We start from the raw sequence: 16,426 nt of genomic DNA, 5'->3' as shown, positions 1-16,426 counted from the left end.
GGGAATGTAAATTTGTGCAACCACTATGGGACATAGTATGGAGCTTTCTTAAGATATTGAAAATAGAATTATGGTATAATCCAGCAATTCTACTTCTGAGTATATATCAAAAGGAAATAAAAACAGTATATTGAAAAGATGTCTGCACTCTCATGTTTATTGCACCAATATTCGCAATATCCAAGACATAGAAATTACCTAAGTGTCTGTCAATGAATGAATGAAGATGTCTCTCTCTCTAACACACACACACACACACACACACACACACACACACAAATATTACTCACTCAGGACAAAGAAGGAAATACTACCATTTGCAATAACATAGATGGACACTGAAGGCATTATGCTAAATGAGATAAGTCAGAGAAAGACAAATACTGTATAATATCTTTTATATGTGGAAACTAAAAAAGCTAACCCTGTAGAATCAGAGAAAAAAATGGTGGTTACCAGGGCCTGAGGGATGGGGGAAATGGGGAGATATTGGCTAAAGGGTACAAATTTCCAGTTAGAAGATAAATAAGTTCTGGGGATCTAATGCACAATGTTGTGACTATAGTTAGGAATATGGCATTACATGCTCGAAAGTTGCTAAGAGAGTAGATCTTAAATGTTCCAACCATAAACAAGAAATGGTAATTATGTGATACATTGGAGGTATTAGCTAAAGCTATGATAGCAACTACATTGCAATGTATAAATGTATTAAGTCAACATCATGTATACCTTAAACAATATTATATGTCAATTATACCTCAATAACTCTGGGAAAATAACTGGGTACTGAGTATGTGTGTGTTTAAACTATCATTTGTTAATTTATTTTGTGCCAGCTATTATAAAAAATGCTTTATATAAGTTATTTCATTGAATCATCACAGCAACCCTACAGGCAAAAATTCATAATTATCTCCATTATAGAAATGACAAACCTGGGACTTAATGATGTTTTTAAGCTGCCTACATTCAGGTAGCTACTAAGTGGCAAAGCTGGGATTAGTCAGGTCTGACAACTGCTANGCGAAGACAAATAAATAAGTCCTGCATTTGTACCAAGTAATAGGCAACAACCAAAATGTACATAAATGTGGAATTGGTCTCTGAATTTTTAATTCCAGATACATGTACTTTTACCAGTCAATCTAACCCTAACAGGCAATACAATAAAGCATGATTTATAAAATGACTTTACCCCTAGAGCAGTAAGGCAAAGTAAATTTGTTGTGAAATCATCAGGAAAGATCAGTTAATTCACTTGTAATTACTTCTGAGGATATTCTCAGATCTGCCCAGTTAAGATGCAAACACCTACCACCCGCCCTTTGCAATTCTCCTGGGAGTTCCTAATTCAGTAGAGTCATCCCATCCTAGGAACACAGTTGAGTAACTACAGTAATTGAAAGGAGATCTCCCTTTTTATTTTAACTTTGTGGGAGAACTGAATTATTGTTTTGCCTTTTTCCCCAAAGTTTTACCAAAATTTCCTCAGTTCCAGGATAAAAAAAACAAAACAAAAACGTTCAAACATTTTTTTCACATTGAAATAAAACTGGTACAACTGCATCAGACATATCAAGGCTATTATGTCAAGGTGCCATTTTAAGCTAATGCCATTAACTTTAAGAATTGTTTTGGGGTGCCCGGGTAGCTAAGTTGGTTAAGCATCTGACTTCAGCTCAGGTCATGATCTCACAGTTTGTGAGCTTGAGCCCCACATCGGGCTTTGTGCTGAAAGCTCTTCAGATTCTGTGTCTCCCTCTCTGTCTGCCCCTCTCCTGCTCACCTCTGTCTCTCTCTCAAAAATAAACATTAAAAAAATTTAAAAATATTGTTTTGTTCCCTCTTTGCTAGTCAGTCACCATTGCATTCCTGATGACTGAAGGTCATCAATGATTGCTTATAAGAATAAACTTGGACCAGGGCACCTGAACAGCTTCATCAATTGAGCGGCTCTTGATTTAGGCTCAAGTCATCATCTCGTAGTCATGGAATAGAGCCCCACCTCGGGCTATGTGCTGACAGTGTGCAGCCTGCTTGGGGTTCTCTCTCTCCCTCTCTCTCTGTCCCTCCCCTGCGTGCTCTCTCTCTCTCTCAAAATAAATAAACATTTTTTAAAAAGAATAAATTTAGACCTAGTTTACTATTGATGATTTAATTGCCAAATATTGACTCTGTCACCAATTCCTTTCCAATATAGTACTAGGGAGGATCTGATGGGGTTGTTCAAGGCAGACAATAAAGTTTAACTTATAAATTTCAAAGGAAGAGTATTTATTTAATATTTGGAGTTTCTTTCTTCCTCCCAAGATTGCTGGAAAATACCCACCAGGCATGGCAGGAAAAATAGGTTTATCATTTGTTTTTGTGCTCCGAGCTTACGTAAATTAGCACTGCTGATGGTTTTATATATTGAATTGATTGAGTCATTAATAGAATTAAGGTTTTGTTTTTTTTTTAACAGTACCATAAAATTGATTCCACTAATAATGAGTATGTCTTGTTACAGTGGAAAAGACCTAGTTTTCCTTATATGCTCCTGGCCTGAATTTGGTATATAATTCCATGTATGTACATATCCACAAGAAATACATGCACTTTAAAAAAAATGTGTGATGGGGTGCCTGAGTGGCTCAGTCAGTTGAGCGTCCGACTTGGCTCAGGTCATGATCTCATGGTTCATGGGTTCGAGTCTCATGTCAGGCTCTGTGCTGAATGCTTGCCTATTTTGGATCCTGTGTCTCCTTCTCTCTCTGCCCCTCCTCCGCTCATGCTCTGTCTTACTCTGTCTCTCAAAAATAAATAAATGTAAAAAAAGATTTTTTAAAAATGTGTGCTAACTTTGTGTAATGATCTCATTGCTGCAAATCCATGGGACAGTTCTTGATTCTTGGTTTTCTTGTTTTATCATCAGCATTTGACAGTCAATTCTTCCATCTCCTTGAAATATAGTTTTATTTTTCCCCACTTGTTTTATGAAATGCATCATTCTTTTCTTTTTTCTTCTTTTTTAAAATTCTCCCTCAATGGCCTTTTTTCAATCCCTCTGCTTCTCTGACATCGTAACTCTGGAGTGACTCACAGCTGAATGCTTGGACATTTCCTCTCTTTGCCCTCACTCCCATAGTAATGCCACTCATAATCATGGTTTTAAACATGATCTTTGGCAAGGTTTACCAAATGTGTATCTCCTGGGTTGACCTTTCTTCTCAACTCCCACTGCCACCAGGTCCATCATATGTAGTCATCTCAAATCTCAGGTATCCAGAATTAGTGCCATCTTTTTTTCCCATCCTCCTTCCCCTACAGTCTTCCCCTACTCAATAACAACCATGCCACCTTTCTGACTGCTCATGCTAAGAATCTTGGAGCATTCTTGACTCTTCCCATTCTGTCACAATGTATATGTTACTCAATACATAGAATTTTCTTCATTATAGGGGCACCTGGTGGCTCAGTCAGTTAAGCATCTGGCTTTGGCTCAGGTCATGATCTCATAGCTGTTGAGTTTGAGCCTCACATCAGGCTCTGTGCTGACAGCTCAGAGCCTGGAGCCCGCTTCTAATTCTGTGCTTCCCTCTCTCTGCCCCTCCCCCACTCATGCTCTGTTTCTCTCTGTCTCAAAAATAAATGTTAAAGTTTTTTTCAAAAATTATTTTCCAAAAAATTGTCTTCATTATAAAATATATATTCAGACATAAATGTTGCATCTACATCATGCTCTCCTCTCTTTTTCAAGAACTTTTATTCCACATATATTTAGACTGTCAATCTTTTATCCATGTTTCTTAACCACACACACACATTCTCTCATACCTTTTCATTTGTGTAAAATTCTAAGTTAATTCCTCAAATTATGCTAAGTCATAATTTGTCTATACAATCACTTTTTCCACCCTAGAATAGCTTTACTTTTATTTTAAATTATTTCAATGGCTATCAATACCTATTTTTTAAATGTTTATCTCTTCCTTTGTTTTCTCTCTTAATAATTTTACACATAATTGACATTTTCCATACTCTTGCAGTTATCTCTTAGGGCTATCCAGAACATAGATTTTTAAAATTTTTGTCTCTACAGTTAAAACAACCATGCTCTTTTCCCTGTGAGGATCCAGGGTCCAGCAGCTACAAATAGCAGCCTTCTGGGTAGTGTCTGCAGCCTGTGGCTTATATGGGTTGCCCTAAGGGGCTTCAGAGATAGCCCTTTCTAATAGACATTCATGTCTGACCTCATGCTGCTCCCAATCTAGGTTTCAGACAGGTATGCAAAATGCCTTTGGAAAGTCCCAGAGCACAGTAGCCAGGGTCCGCATTGGCCAAGCCATCATGCCCATCCTCAACAAGCTGAAGAACAAGGAAAATGTGATCGAGGCCTACATGACTTAGATCGAACATGTTAAAGGCATTTACAGAGGGACATAACAAAACCGTATAGACGCACTGAGGTTAAGGGCATGAGCAACTGTTTTAACTACTCCTTCCAGAATTCTCTAGTTAGGTGGTCTTTCCAGGTGACTTAACCATTCTGCAAAAATTTTAAATGGTGATAAAGATTGTACCTACCTCATATGTTTGTTGTGAGCATTGAAATAATGGCTGTATATCATTTAACAATATTTTACATACAGTATGTGACTAAGGATATTATTTATAAAAATTATTACTAATAATGCCATGCAATAAGTATTTATATGGCAAGCCCAGATTGTTTTCTTCTCTGTAACCAATTTGATAAATCTTTCAAATTCTCATCATTAAAATATTTTCTCCTTAATTATATTTTCAAATAAGCATCCCATCCTTTGAGTTATCATCAAACCCTGATATTTGCTTATACTTATGTCTTGAATTTTGTATTATGTTATTGGTTGTTTTAAAATTCTAAAGATTTAAGGCCATTTTCCTTCTTTAATTATATAATGTTCTTTATAGAGTATGAAGGTGATAAAGTTTGTACTGGATATTAGACTCAAAACCTGTAGTTATGTCATAAATAAATACATAAGGGATGGATTCCATTAATTTATATTCTGATAATTCTCTAATTACATGTTACTTTCATATCCATAGCTCTCCATAGCTGAGTCATGATAATCCTTAATGCTGGACTCAATTTTGGACATGGCAAAAAAACAAAAACAAAATAGCTGTCATGTTTCTGATATAAGAATATGTTTGGCTAGAAAGGCTTTTTGTTATATATATATGTACAGATATACATATTTTGAGAGAGAGAACATTTGACAGAGGATCTGAAGTGGCTGTGTTAACAGAAGACAGCCCCACACAGGGCTCAACCTCACCAACCATGAGATCATGACCTGAGATGAAGTCAGATGCTTAACTGACTGAGCCACCCAGGTGCCCTGGTAGAAAGGTTTTAATTGAAAGCCTTTTGTCTAAAACTACTATATAGTTTTATATGGGATATTCTACAATGCATGAGAAGCATAATGCTCCCATGAGGTCCAGCACTCTATAGGATAAAAACTGTATTAAGCTTCCCCACAACCCGCAAAAAAGTTTAAATTGTGGCCTCTGGAATAAGGAAGAAAAACAAGATATTTACAGATAGAAAGCACAGTGCTTTATTACAGATACATCAGGGGAAATATTGAAGATGGAAGTTTTCCTTTCTTTCAAACATTAGGTAGATGTGTCTTTTTCACAGTCATATACAGAAATAAAATAGAATTTCTACTCTGAGTATCTATGGCCATAATTGGGCCTAATCCACACTGATTCAAAGGCTGGTTCTTATACAATAGCTTGGTATGATTAATATCATTCAGCTCACTAGAGTATCATGCTTTTCGTTACAAAGTAATCTGGATTCTACCTGCCTTAGTGAACAGAAGAAATAGAGCTGTGCTAAGAATCATAGCACTGGTTAGATTATTTCTTATGGATGTATCTGCACAAACCACTATTGAGCCTGGCTAAAGGTGCTGACAACAATTGATGATAACTGTTTTGCGTTTTCTATTAACCTAAAGAAGTTCAGGTGGATCAATAGAAATGTTTAAATAAAGTTTGATGCTAAAATCACAACATGCTTTTTATTTAGGGTCAAATGCATCTGCTGCTGCCATTTTCTTAAATACAAGTTTGCTCAGATTTATCTGAAAGTCTGCTCATATACCTTAAATAGCAAGTCTTTTGCCAGTATCCCTTTCTAGCTATTTAAAGCTTAATAATCCTGCTACAGCAATTGCACTCCAAGTGACTGGGCATGCTGTGAGGACAGTGACGGCTGGCGTGATACAGACTTTCTCCTCCAAAAGGAAATTATGGCACTATGAATTTTTTGCATGTGAATGAGTATTTTGATCTTAGAGGAAACATCTGTGTTTAGAGTACAGTCTAAATACTATGGAGGAGACAGCTGCTCATAGAATGATGCTAAAGGATTTCAGGGCAAAGCTGTCTCTCTCCATTTTAGGTTTGGCCTCTAATGGTGTCAGAAATTTCACCAGGAAAGCCAGAACCCTGGTTAAATATTAACTAAGCACTCCTGTAAACCACAGTGGTTTCGGTGGGTACAGAAAAGTATTAACATACAATATTGATGCTCCAGGTCATGTGTCTTTAGGGAATTAAAAATCAAAATATCAGTGAGATACCACCATATGCCTACTAGAATGACAAAAATTCCAAACACTGACAACACCAGATGCTTTTGAGGATATGGAACAACAGGAATTCTCATTTACTGCTGGGGAGATTACAAAATGGTACAGCCATTTTGGAAGACAGTTCAGCAGTTTCTCATAAAACTGTGTATGCTGTTACCATATGGTCCAGGAATAATGACCTTTGTTATATTCTCAAAGGAGTTCAATACTTATATCCACATATTTACATAGTGATGCTTATGTTTTATTCACAGTTGCCAAAACTTGGAAGTGACCAGGTGTTCTTTGGTAGGTAAATGAATGAATAAACTGTGGTATATCCAGAAAATGGAGTCCTATGCAGCACTAAAAAGAAATAAGCTATCAAGCCACGGAAAAACAAAAGTGAACTTAGATGCACATCACTAAGTATAAGAAGTCAATGTGAAAAGCCTACCTACTATTAGATTCCAACTATACAACATTCTGAAGGAGGAACAACTTTGGAGACAATATAATGTTAACTGTTTGCTAGGGGGTCAAGGGAAAGAGATGAATAGGTAGAGCACAGAGGATTTAAGGGCAATGGAATTATTCTTTATGAGCCCATAATGGTGGATACATGTGATTACACATTTGTCAAAACCCACAGAATATATAATACCATGACTAAATCCTAATGTCAGCTATGGACTTTGGGTAATAATGATGGCCATTGTAGGTCCATCAGTCTTAACAAATGTACCACTTTTTTGTGGGATGTTGACAGTGGAAGAGACTGTGGATCTATGAAGACATAGGATATATAGGAACCTATGTTTTTCACTCATTTTGATGTAATCCTAAAACTACTCTGAAATATTAAATTATTAAACTAACAAACAAATCTATTAAACCTATTAAAAACAAAACAATATTTGACCTCACAATATACAATCTATAATAGACTGAAATAATTAGTATATTTAGCATTTAAACCAAGTATATTGGATTTCCCATATAAAATATATGTTTTGATGATAGAATTGCATAAAGAGATGGATATTAATAAAAATACGTAAACAAAACAACTTTATAATAAAACTACCTTAACTTTAATAAAGGGCTTTCTACCATAACAAGCTCTTTGAAAGTTCCCACAGTAGTGGTTTAATAGTTAAGAATTTTATATCTATTGTAATAATCGACTATATAACAGAAATCTCAAATTAAACTATAAATGTCTTTTTTATTATTTCCTGAAGTAACTCAAAAGTGATAAATAAGCACACTGATAAAGAGAATACTAATAATTTTTCAAATTGGATATTTTCACAAATATATTCATTTTAAATAAGAAAATGTATACACTTGATCATATTTACCTTTAGTCTTTACAAATTTTTCATAAAACTGCTCACTGAAATGCCAATATACTTGTAGAAACACTTTGCTTTACTGCAGATATCATTCATGTTAGCAATCATTTCTCCCACTTTAGTTTATATGGACATTGGGATTTTAAGTGTTTATTTTCATTGTATGACCAGAGAGTTTACTCCTGCTTCTAACAGAGTGGTCCCTTCTAACAACAGAGATTATTTCTTTTGGGTAAGTATTATTTACCTCTTTCTGAATATTTGAAGCATTTGGTTTAAAAATCAAATTACTTTCAAATTTTTCTAGTTATTCTTCATTTTTATCCTAAATACACAGTCAAGTGCCTCACCTTTGGCCTTGAAGAACTCATGCAAAAGCACTCTGTTAGCCCCCCTCACACAGGACTCACCCATTCTGTCCATAAAGAAATGGTTAAATGTAACTTTCTTTTTCCACTGCATAAACTTCTCTTGCTAAGACATTTGCTTTAATCCCATTTTTTTTGGTAATATCCAGCCACTCCTTTTCATTATTGCTAAATACCTTTATCCAAGAATAACTTTTATTTCCCTTAAACTGCAACCAAAATATCTCAGTTAAGTAATTGAACTTTAAATGCATTAACACACTGAAATGTATTAACTGAAGACTTGACATGTCATAACATAAGTTATGATTATTCCAAATAATAAAGCCCATGTGACAGTAAGGTCAGATAACTTAAATTAGGTGAATCTCTTAAGCTCAGATAGCAAACAGGAAACAAAGCCAAGATTCGAGTCCAGGTTTTGACCTCCATCAGCTCTCCTCTATCCATGGCTAAGACTTATAAAAACCGTATCTCTGCCTCCAACCCTAAAGTGCATCATAACATAACTCAGCTTAGAAAAGATTCTCTCCTGTGAAGCGATTGTTGCCAGGCCATACAAAGCACTTTCTATAACATAGGTACATCTGAAATGACATTATCGGTGCATGGAATGGTGCCACAATAAAGAAGGAAGGTGAGGAAACTTACTTGCAAACACAAAAACATAAACAAAACAAAAACCTGAAGCAGCTAAGAGATGTCTAGCACTGGACAAAGTCTCAGAGTTACAACAAACAAGATGGAGTTTTCACCATCTATGATTTTACAACCTAACTCCTATGTGTATAGAGAATGAGGGAACATTATAACCCTTATATTGACACAAAAATGGGTTCCTTATGTACCAAACTTTACCAGGAACTTTCTATAAGCCAATGGGTCTCAAAATGTGTTTCTGGATAAGCAACACAAGCATCACTAGGGTACTTATTAGAAATACAAATTCTTAGGCCCCAAACTGCCCTTAACTCACTGAAATAGAAACTCTGAGAGTAAGGCCTGGATCTTTTGCCGCTCACTCAAGTTTGGGAAGCACTGCTGAAAGCAAATGTAATAACGTGCCCCAGATTTCTACATGCAAGCCTAACTGCTATTCCATTCCTGGTTTTGTGCTCACAACTAACAAAATCTGTCTGGTCGATATCACTTACAAAGGTCTCAAGGTAACTGCTCCCATTCCTTCATTTCCACCATTGCACCTTGAGTGATTTTAAATACTACAGATTATCTGACTAACACATGGCTACCTTCATACGCTACTCCAGTATCATTGCTAAGCAGACCTCTCAAATATGGAAAATGCACACCCATAAATCTTTCTGGCTGCACTACTGTGACTGGGCTATTTTTCATCGTGATGGCGATATGATTCAAAAAGCCTTTAACATAAACTTTGCACTGTACACTCCTCATAAATAAAGAATCAGCCATCCAAATAACCTTACTAAAATCCACTCTCACAGACATTCCCTTGGTATGCTGTAAATGGCTTTGGGACTCAACATTGTCCCTGTTTTATGTGCAGGTACGGTTCCCACCCAGATCACCAGGGTTCTGGTAACAAACGTACACTCAGCTAGTGTTTTGCACTCAAGGTTTTGTGGACCTGGAATTCACTCAAGTCTGTCTTAAAGCTCAGAGCTGGAGATAGAATTTTTGTTTCTCTACCAACCTTAGCACAGAATTGTTTATCATAGAGTTGATGGCTTGCCATCATAACTAATGATTTATAGATTACTCCTTAATAATAAAAATACATATAAAACTGTTCACTTACAAAGTTGTAGACATCTCATCACACAACTTGCATGTATATTATTAATCTCTTATGGTTCTTCTACTAGCCTTATGAGGAAGGTTCTGGAATGCCTATTTTGTCAGTGAGAGGCTATGCATTTCACATGATAAAACTGCATTGTCCTCATCCTGGGTGTGCATTTTATACTTTTATGAGTTAGAACAAACTGGGTTTAGCTCTGTGTGAAAGAGATTCAGAATAGCAGAATCTTAAGCAAGATGGAAATTTCTTTCTCTGACCTAAAAGTCAAGGTGTTGTGACTCTATTCCTTCAAGGTGTTAAGAGCCAGATTCCCCCTCACTGCCTGGTGTCATCCTTGCCTGTTTGGTCCTCACCTCTGCATCTACATTCTGACATCAAAGAAGAGGAGAAGACAAAGAGGAGGGCAAATGTTTTTTTTTTTCTTTATGGATACAATCTGAAAGGTGCCCACATCTCTTCTCTTTATAGAACAGTGGACAGAAATTAGGCACAATGAGCTGTAAGGGAGGCTGTGAAATGCTTATTCTGGATGTTAGTTTGGTTGAATGAAAGTGGACTATTGTCTCAGGACAGAGAGAAAGCTGTCATTGAGAACTGCTGAGCTTCACCCCATGCCTGGTTAATTAGCAGAACACATGAGAAGCACCTTCTTCGGCTGAGAGCATCAGTCCACCAACTATCTGTCCCATCCTCTAGAAGTCTGCATAGATCGATCAATTAGGAATTTTGGTCCTTGTTCCCAAGCCATTTGTGATCGATCTGGTGAGAAAGCACTGGTGATGAAGGGTTTATTTCAGATTTCTCACACTGGAGTACTCAAATCACCTTCAGAATTACCTAAGGTATTTAAATTAAGTCAGAATCCTGGTTCCTGCCCAGACTTGGTGAATCAGAGTCGCTGGTAACAGGAGAGAACCTACATTTTAGCATTGCCCCCGGAAGAGTCTTATTATACACATTAAACTTTAAAACCACTGCAGAGAAAGGGGAAAGAATGGCTAGATTTTAATTTGGGGAGGGGTCTCTCTCTTTTATATTATGGGAGGGCTAATATCCTTCTGCAGCATCCACAGGTTGGTCTTTCTATACTTCTTAATCCCTGGCAGGTGTTAGAGCTCAAATGTTACAGAAACAAGATATATAGTACCACTAAAAACAGTTAAATTTTCAGTTTTTCTCTTGTACATGGTTCTTAGCAACCCTGTAAGGTAGGTAGCAAGATGTAGTGTTCCTATTTAATATACAAGTAAACTTATGTGACACTCAAAGAGGTCAAGAGACTTGCCCAATGCCACACAGCTCTTAAGAAACGCAGGTGGGCTAAGGTCTTTACCTGAGGACAGGCCCTGTGCTAGACTTCACCTTCTTGCAACTGTCTCCCAAATAATAAAAAGGTTGAGAGCATGACCTCAAGCACGACCCCAAGGTGGCTTCAGCTTTGCTGCCTTAGACCCATGAGGATGTTCACTTTGATACATTAGCTCTCAGTGCCTGCAATTTATTCCAACTAGTCCTTCTAGTAGAAGAAGGACTACTTAGCAGTTTTTAATGTTGAAAGTAATATGCTAAAGTCAAAGGGTTTTCTTGAGGGAAGAGGGAGGGAAGTATTACTAAATGAATGGCCAAAGCCTAAACCTAGGCTCTTCACATAATAAGGATACAACTTACATTCTGAAGACCAAAGATTTGGTTACTCCATCATTCTGACTTATCTTACGCAGGGCTGATAGTGTACAAATGATCAAAAATCCTGCTTTTACTTTTATTTTCTTCTAATTACGTTCAACAATGCTGAAAAGTATGCACTACCTGAAGGAGTTACTTATAGATGTAGGATTTCAAAATCACTTGTGCCATTTCACTTTCAAAATCTGAAGAGACCTGAAGCTTGTACAAATCTTGTGCCCACATGTGATTCTTCTTGTGCTATGCCTGCTGTGAGCTGTGCTTTCAGACTAGCACTGGGGTTTTAAAGCATCAGAGTCTATGCATGAACTGTCACCACATCTGTCTTCATTGCATTTCTATCTGCTCATGCGGTGTGCACCTGTACCTGGCTGAGTAGATAAGAACAAGGGGGAAAGTCTTCTAATACTACTGTCCTTACTGTCAAAACTGAGACTTTTTCATTTTTTATTTGATAGAGTGTTAAAGAGGAAAAAAAAATCATGGAACAGAATTTATTAGACATGTTTTGGTCCTAGGTCACACAGTTACAAGCTGTCACCATGGACATAGCTGTACTGTGGCATTTCTAAACCTCGGCTTCTCCATTTGTAATTATTCTTCCCTTTTCACTACATTAGTGTGAGAATAAAAGGAAGCGATGGCTGTGTGAGTGCTCTGTAAATATAAAAAATGCATTTTTGCATATGCCACATGTTCTCATGTCACTGAGGCTGAAGCATGAACCACAACTCAGAGTGTAGGATTCTCCTAAAACACAGAGTCTGCTGGTTGATTTAAAAACATCCATATGTGCTTCTACTGGTTCCATATGTTTAAATTTTTCTCCATTTTGGTGAGTATAAAATCAGGATCAAAACATGAAGGAAGAGAGGGCCTGGGAAGAACTGGTAAGTAATTGACACTTTAAATACGCTTTTTAATCTTGTAAAATGTTTTCATCTCTTTAAATGTGTAATAGATGCACTACTGAGCTGCCACAGCCAGGGTAGGGAACAAAGCACATAGATTGGGGAGTACAGCTGAGTCTGCAGCAAATACTGCGTGAAATCATTCCAGATGGATACAAGTACCCATAATTAGTAGCAAACACTGTGAAAGGCATATTAGAAGGAATAAACCTCCTTCAGAATGCTGCTGAGTTAGACTAGCACTGGTATGTAAGGTGAATTTTCAGTAATTGTAAATAAACACCAAGAAAGCCTCTAAATGATAACCACCACCATAAGAAGTTGACAGCCCAGCACAGATGTAGAGGAAGATAAATGTCTGAACACATGAAAGGCGATCAGAACCACCTGGACATTTATTATAACAAAGAGGAACAAGGTGCAGGAGAGGGAAGAGGGGACCTGGATAAGAAAAGGGAAGAAGAGGAGGCGGAAGGCGAGGAGAGGCAGGAAGAGGAGGCGATCCACAGAAGACCAGAATCAGACATAACTAACGAGAAGTCCAAGTTTCCATCATTTCCTTAGTAAGGTAGGATTTGGAATGAAAAGATAATTGTAAGAGGGCCCGTGTGTCATTTTAGTTGGGGAAAACTGCTTCCTAAAAAACTCCGTGGCACATTATACATAAAGCTCACCCCAGGATGTAGGTCAGTTATTCTCAAAGAAGTGTTCCCATTCAGTGCACAAAGTGAGTTAAATAATTTCTCCAGATGCTATTAAGGAATTCTTAATGGGCATTCTAAGGAATTCAAGCTCTCTGTGAAAGAGTAATAGTGATAACATCACAAACAATCTGCAATTAAATAAATTTGAGAAACATTGTTCTTTGACGTAGGTCATCTCTGAAACTGATTCAAAGAGAGCCTGAGGAGTCTGCAGAAGCTGAAAAGAGGTTGTGGTACATCAGGTGGAAGCCAGGCTCCCTCGAAGAGCCTTTCTGACAATTAAAATCAAGACTGAAGTGCCCAGAGGGGATAAATTCAGGCTAACAGCACAGCTTCCAGAATTGGTGATTTCTGGAATCAGGTATACATGATGGTTGATCGATGCTAGCAGATTGATAGAGCAGATGACAACATTTCAAGAGACTAATTAGAGCCAAATAAAAAGGAACATTATATTAGTGACTTACAGTCATTAATCAACCATTTTCACAGAAAGATTTACGGGGGTTGACAACATCACTAGTAATCAGCATAATTCAAATTTATAACAAATAGCATTTTTATGTATCAAGTTTTTTTTATGTAAAGAGAATCTGAAGCACTTGGTAAGAGAAGAAGAGTGAAACTATAATGAAGGGGTATTTTTAACTACTACTAAAAAGAAAATAAATTTGCATAATCCTTTGGGAAATAGTTTGACAATATATTTATCTTGAGACTCATATTATATTATAATTCAGTGTTACCATTTCTTTTTTTCTTTTTTTTAAGTTTATTTATTTATTTTGAGAGGAGAAAGTGTGAGCAGGGAAGAGGCAGAGAGAGGGAGGGAGACAGAGAATCCCAAGCAGTCTCCATGCTGTCAGCACAGAGGCTGATGAGGGGCTTGAACTCACAAATCATAAGATCATGACGTGAGCCAAAACCAAGAGTCCAATGCTTAACCAACTGAGCCACCCAGGCGCCCCCAGGGTTACCATTTCTTAAGAATGAACCTAGAAATAATATAAGAAAAAGCACCATCAAAATGTCATTCATTATTCAATATCTTATAATAATATAAAACATGAAACCAACAAATGTTTTCAGAGAGATGGATAATTGAATAAATAGACCTTTCACCCATGGCTAATTTATCTCCTCAATGATTCTCTTATATTTATTTAGATTGTACTCTGCGAGACCAGTAGAGAACAACAGCCATTTTCTTACCACGAAAATGATCAAGATAAAGACTCCAATGAAATGAATCTTTGTTTTCAATAAAATATATTAGCAAGAGAACTCCCTAAAGACTTTTGTACAATTGCTAATCTGTGACAAATATTAAAACAGATCACATTTCTTGGGTAAATTTTGAGCCAGCAGCATCAAAAGCACAGAGAATTTAGAATACTTTGGGGGGATTTATTGCAATTTCCTTCACTCAAGTCTTTACTCCAAAACCAGTGAATCACACCTTTAAGAGACAGGTTACTTGCAAGTAACAGAAATAGAAGCTTGCTCTCTTACAAGAAATGTTTGTGTATATGCATGTGTGTGTGTGTGTGTGTGTGTGTGTGTGTATGTGTATAAGTTATCTATCATTTATCTATCTACCTACCTAACATCTATATTGTGCTGTTAAACATAATTTATCCCCTCTGGGCATTACTTCAATCTTGATTTTATTTGTCAGAAAGGATTTTCATGGGAGCCTGAGTTCCACTGGAAGTATTATGATGTCTAGCCTTACGATACTATTAGAAAACAGGTCGAATGCTCAACAGAGAAATAATAATCAAGATTATACTGCAGCTACTATTAATGGGTCCTCCAAAATATTCCTAAGCATTCAAATTCTGGCAGAAAAACATTTGGTCTGGGGATTGTGCAAGAAGACAGACAGCAGAAGGGTCTCACCTCCCTCGACTCCTGTAAACAGATGGCCGAGGAAGGAGGCACTAAAACTACAACCAAAGGAAAACTCCCCCACATGGCAAAATAAGACACTAACAGTAAAATGGCTTTGGTTGGAGTAACGCCAGAAATTGACAAAGTTTCCTCCCATAACCTCCAGGGCCACTTTGTGCTCACCAAAGGCAACCACAAAAATCAGGAAATATTCTTTTCAAAATATCCTGTGCTTTATAAAAGAAATACAAGCTCTCCTGCTCCTTTTGGGGGGTTCCCAGGTCACTCCCATCTGAGATTTGTATCTCCTAGATCATGGTTACATGACTTGCCAGATAATTCTACGTAGGCTGCTCTTTCTATCAGGTCTCACCTGCTTGTACTTAATTTATCACTCCATGCCACTTGGATTATTATCTCTGGCTTCTGCTTGGCTGTCTCACCAGGAATGACATTCACTGAGTCTAAGATGCTACTATCTCTTAAGAGGAGACACAGTTCTCTCATTCTTCTCTAACTGACTAGCAACTCCTCAGTGTGATTTTCTACTTTTACTTAGGATATCCAATGTCTCCACCTATCACTGACGTCTGTTAACAATTCTAAAAACATTAAGGAAAATTTCCCTAAAGAGATGATACATCTGTAATGTCCAGATAGATTTTGCCTCAATCTGCCTTTAATTCTACCCAAATTCTAGCATTTACAGAGATTCTGCTATATACCAGACTTTCTGATTGCAACTGGGTTATGAATGAGAACTGCCACCTGCTTTCAATGCACAATACCTTGAGAAACACAGACACAGATTGAACAGGCTACTCTACTGACATGGGAAGTGCTAGTTATTAATACCAGCTAGGTTTTTCGGAAACCAGAGGAAGCAGAATTGGCATTTCTAGGAGGCTGGCAAGGTGTCTCAAAAATTAATATTTACATTTTACTTTGAAAGTTGTAGTTGGTGGGTTTCTCTGTTTCTCTCCCTCTCTCCCTTTCTCTTTCTCCCTCTCTTCCTCTCTCTGGGGCATACATAATCCAATTATTACCTAATTGATGCCTAATCTCACCTGAGCAAGCAGGAAGCCTGGACCTTTAACTCAGGC

General features: G+C 37.1%; 1 protein-coding gene and 1 non-coding gene across 2 annotated transcripts in view; one reads left to right on the top strand and one right to left on the bottom strand.

Annotated features, from left to right (window-relative positions):
* Window positions 1-16,426, bottom strand: part of LOC144234778 (leucine zipper protein 2-like) — a gene marked incomplete at its 3' end in the record, with an annotated part of 391,662 nt that overhangs the window by 70,864 nt on the left and 304,372 nt on the right. The window lies entirely within an intron of this gene.
* On the top strand, window positions 4,079-4,209 carry LOC144234791 (small nucleolar RNA SNORA70). Its single transcript, XR_013336084.1, has one exon. It is a non-coding gene; the product is annotated as a small nucleolar RNA SNORA70 (small nucleolar RNA).

This window comes from Crocuta crocuta, unplaced genomic scaffold, assembly GCF_008692635.1.
Source record: "Crocuta crocuta isolate KB4526 unplaced genomic scaffold, BGI_CrCroc_1.0 scaffold356, whole genome shotgun sequence".
Taxonomy (NCBI): Eukaryota; Metazoa; Chordata; class Mammalia; order Carnivora; family Hyaenidae; genus Crocuta; species Crocuta crocuta.
This window is presented reverse-complemented; position numbering and strand designations above follow the sequence as displayed.